This window comes from Montipora foliosa, unplaced genomic scaffold (genome assembly GCF_036669935.1).
Source record: "Montipora foliosa isolate CH-2021 unplaced genomic scaffold, ASM3666993v2 scaffold_436, whole genome shotgun sequence".
NCBI lineage: Eukaryota > Metazoa > Cnidaria > Anthozoa > Scleractinia > Acroporidae > Montipora > Montipora foliosa.
The window spans coordinates 185,001-190,000 of record NW_027179741.1 but is presented as its reverse complement, the minus strand read 5'-3'; positions in this window follow the sequence as shown (position 1 = coordinate 190,000).

Genomic DNA, 5,000 nt, shown 5'->3' with positions numbered 1-5,000 from the left:
CAAAGAATCTGAATTCCTATCATATCCTGTGGTGATCTAAAATCAGATGATTATGTAAATAAACTAATTCAAGTTGATAAAGGGTCTAGAGTATTAAAGAATCTCAGAGGATCACCACCATACTTTGAAAGATGCAAGAAAGACTTATTTGCTATGATACGTCAGTTGGGTAATCTTACATGGTTTTCTTCATTCTCAGCTGCAGAAACAAGTTGGGTACATCTGTTAAAAACTCTGGGTAGACTTGTAGACAAGAAAGACTATACTGATGATGAAATTGAGAATATGACATGGTCACAAAAGTCAGACCTTATTCAGAAGGACCCTGTTACATGTGCTAGAAACTTTGAACACATGGTTCAATTGTTTATTACAGATGTCTTGAAAAGTAATCCACAGCCTATTGGCGAAATAGTTGACTTTTTCTACAGAGTCGAATTTCAGCAAAAAAGATCACCACATATTCATGCCTTATTTTGGGTGAAAGATGCACCACGGTATGAGAAAGCTAGTAATGATACAATTATACAGTTTGTAGATAAGTATATAACATGCAAAAATGATCAGTCAAAAAATGAAAGAAGTTGTTAATCTACAAACACACAGACATGCAAAAACCTATAAGAAAGATAAACATAAAATGTGCACATTTAATTTCCCTCTACCCCCTATGCCAAAGTCAATGATTCTTGAGCCTCTAACGGAAAGCTATTTTGTTGAAGATGAGCTAAATGAAATAAAGAAACACTGGGATAAGATAAAAAGTATTCTTGATGAGATGAAATATCGTGAAAATACAACTGTTGAGGCATTTCTGGAAAAATTAGAATTAACAGAAGGTCAATATATACAGGCCATTAGGTACTCCTTGAAGCGTCCCACATTGCTACTTAAAAGGTCTCCCTCAGAAATCAGAATAAATAATTACAACACTAACCTTTTAAAGGCTTGGAGAGCCAACATGGATTTGCAGTTTGTTTTAGATCCCTATGCATGTGCAGTATACATACTGTCTTACATAACCAAGGGCCAAAGAGGAATGAGCAAACTTCAAGAAACAGCATCAAAAGAGGCAAAAGCTGGCAATGAAGATATTGTTAATAGAGTAAGGCATATTGGAAATAAATTTCTTAATTCAGTTGAAATAAGTGCTCAAGAAGCCGTTTATTTAGTTTTGCAGTTGCCTCTGAGGAGATCAACAAGAGAATTTCAATTTATCAACACTTCAAATCCAGATGAAAGAACGTGTTTGTTGATAAAATTAAAGAATTGCTTGACAAGTCAACAGATATAGAATCAGATAACATTATTAAAAGGTATCAAAGGAGAGCTCATAAGTTAGAAGAATTGTGTCTTGCTAATTTTGTTCCATGGTTCAACTGTGTTAAAAGAAAAGATTCAGATGACAGCACTAACTGTAGTACATCAGAAACATCTGACGATTTTTTGCTTGAAACTGAGCTTAATGGCAATGTTGATGATGACCCATCTGCTGAAAACAGTCAAACTGACGACACAACAGAATACAAATTAAAAGGAAAAATAAAGCTTGTCAAAAGGAAAAGAGCAAAGATAGTAAGATCTGTAAGGTTTAACAAAGAAAAAGATCCCAAAAATTATTACAGAGAACAACTCTTGCTTTATACACCTTGGAGAAATGAACAAAAAGACTTGATAAACGACTGCCAGACATACCAAGAGAGATATCAACAGTTAGAATCAATTACCAACAGCAACAAAGAGCAATATGAGTGCTACTCTGATATTCTTGAGAAAGCCATTGAGGATTTGAATGAGAGTGACAATACTTCTGATGAACCTGTAGCTCCTCATACACAAGATGCTACAGCCAAAACAAAACCAAGTGAATTATTTCACAAGCTAAATTACATTAAAGTAACAGTTCTCACCATTGAGATCAATGAGATTGTTGCCTTTCAAACGCTTTTTAACAGAAACATGACATCACACAACATAATACTTCATTCAGGAAATGCATAAATAAAAATGAACAACGACAACCCCTAAAAGGGAAAATCATGACATTATCCCTATGTTAAAACAATTTCCCCACCTATAAATAAATAAACAATCTAAGAACTAAACACTTACATTTATGACTTAGTTAAAGATATGCGCATTGCAAATCACTTACCTAACTGACGATCTCCATTGGGTATTCCACGCCAAACTCTTCCTTTTGACAGAATTTAAACGGTACATCCATTTTCCATTTTCTCAAGTCAAGGCGTCGTTTCCCTCTAAGACATCATCGGCAAGAGCTTTACTTGCTTCGTGCCATTTTGTCATTTTTGGTGGGGAAGTGATGAGCATTGGCGGCTGTGTTGCATCGACTTCATTACCACTTAAACATGTTTACTGGTCAGAGTAATGGAAAACAGAGTGTAGCTCCCAAGATGTATTTTTCAATCCTGTCAGTTCTTCGCTTCTCTTTGGTAGAACGCGAAAAAGGAGAACACATGGGACTTTCCATTGTTTTCGCTTATGTATTGTTTGTTGGCAAGTGACATATCTACTAGATGATAGGCCAAACCGGTAACTAGTGTCAAGATTGCACGAACCATTATGTGGCACGTATAAACACAACATCAAACATTACTTTATGTTGACAAGACAAAACCAGTAAACATTCCGTTTGTGCAACGCTTTTTAGACTGGTAAACGTCAGTGCAGTGTCGTAAGAAGCAATGATGTCATGTTTATGTTAAAAAGCGTTTGCAAGGAGCTATCTTCATTGCTTGGGAAAATTGCGTCCGTATATACTGAATTAAGGTTTAATGAACTGTCTTTGGTAAAAATTCCTAGGGAGGCTTCGAGAGTCGTGCCGGGGACTCGTGCCCCAAAGCAAGAAATACATTTTGGGATTATAATCAAAAGGGTCCGATGATTGAGCACTGGTCATCCAGTTTCGATTATCACTGTAAGGAAATTTGGAGGCAGAGGTGAATTAACCAATGCAGAAAGGGGAAACGTGAGGTCCAGCATGCACGTCTTGTCTTGTTGAGCTTATGACTATCGATATTAAAGCCGCATCCCTCTTTCATAGAACAGAAAAAGCTGTCTATTTTTGTCGTGCAATTTTCTTTACTTGAAAATGGTAACTTGCTTTCAACATTTAACCATAACACAGATGTAACCATTGACTCCTACATAATTTGCACTATAATCAAAACCTTTAATCCATTATTTTAAAATAATTCATAGAGGGAAACGTGCTAAGATAGCAAGGTAGACCGAAGAACAAAACTTCGGTCGAAACGTCTTTCTACGTTGCTATAACAGGGTTCGTGCTGGATTCTGTATATAAAATTCCAGGAGTATTCAAGAATTCTCAAGAACAAGAAATTGTGTTTTCAAGGAATGTTTATAAGAAATTTTCTTTGCTGAAAAAGCCTACCTTGTTATTCTTTCCCACATCCTGCAAGTTTTATGCAAGCAGGGGCATTTTAATTTCGGCTTTTAATCTTTCCCCAATAGTCACATTCGGGCCCAATTTTCGAAATGTCTGTTTAAATTAGCATGATGCAACCTCAACAATTTTCACTCAAGCAAAAATTAATGAGTTTTCAAACAGTCTCCCAGAAAATTCTTTTTTTCAATGGCTTCAAGCGCCCTTCTGAGTCCAAAATTACATTCCACTGCTTTTCAAGGACTTCAAAGACTAGCACAAACCCTGTATAAGCACCTGTGTTTTATGTTTACATTTAAATGTATGTTACAATTTTTTTTTTTTTTTCACCGGCTTATTCTTCTTTGGCGGTGGTTCGTCACCATGAGACCTTTTTCTCTTCAGTCGTTTTCCTTCGCCTCCCATGGCTTTCTTAGTTATTTGTACCTGTGTGATGAAAGACAATGCTCTATCTCAGTGTTCACATACACAGACAGTATATCACTTATGCTAAACGAAAACGATGAAAATACTGATGGTAGCGGTTATTGATGTTGATAAGACGATTTTGATAGCATTATGCGTACCAAAATGGTTTTTGTAGCCAATGTATATACCAGCAGCCCGCTATGTGGGTGGCTGCAAACACTATACAGGCCACGTTTATCAAAAAATGATTTCATGATGTTTGATTATCATTTGAAGGTGGCTGTGCGAAGAAAGGTATTTTTGCTTTTTTATACTTACTGGTGGAAAATTGTTCGTCTTCTTTTCTATCAGTTCTTTAAGTTCTTTCTCTCTTTTTTTGTACACCTTATCTTTTTGTTCATTATTTGCCAACACAGGGTTTAAATGTTGCATTGCTTGCAGATCAAAATGGACACCAGCTGCTTGGTACTCGTCATCAGTCATTTCTTCCCATTCCCTTCGTCTTTTCCTTTCACCTCTTATGAAGTTTCCCCACCAAGCTATTTCTTCTGGATTCATTCTCACTGAAACGTGCTTCAAGGATCCCTCCGTCATCTCAATTGTTGGACAACGCAAGTTATCCAGTCGCTGCAGCGTGCGCCTTCTGGAAGTTGTTCCAGTATTATGAATGGGGTGTCCCTTGGCGGCCATTGTTTCTTGTTCGCCATAGCCCAATTCCAATATGTCATCTCCATTTGACCCTGATCGTTCAATTTAAATCGGAACGCGTGCGGGTTACTGTGGTGCTTTAAAGTAGCCATATAAGGGCGAAGCCATGATTTTATGTGGAAAATGTTTTCTCTATACACAGTAGAAGGAGATGGTGTGTAAGAGTTATGAATAACCTTCCGGAGTTGTTCCAGTGTAACCGCGTTCATCCTCCTCAAGGCTTCAGCGATTCTGCTAAACATCTGTATAAAAGATAACGTACATTTTCTGTTGCTGTTGCTGATGGTGATGGTTATGGTGTCTTACTGTGCGTTTTCAGGAATATTTTTGAAGCATGTCAAAGCTTCACCAAGTGTCCATAAATTAAAACCATGGAAAAGGTAGGTAAATAAGTAGTATAGGGAAATTATTGACAGTTTGTTTCAAGTTGTTCAGTCCCTAACCAATACTTACT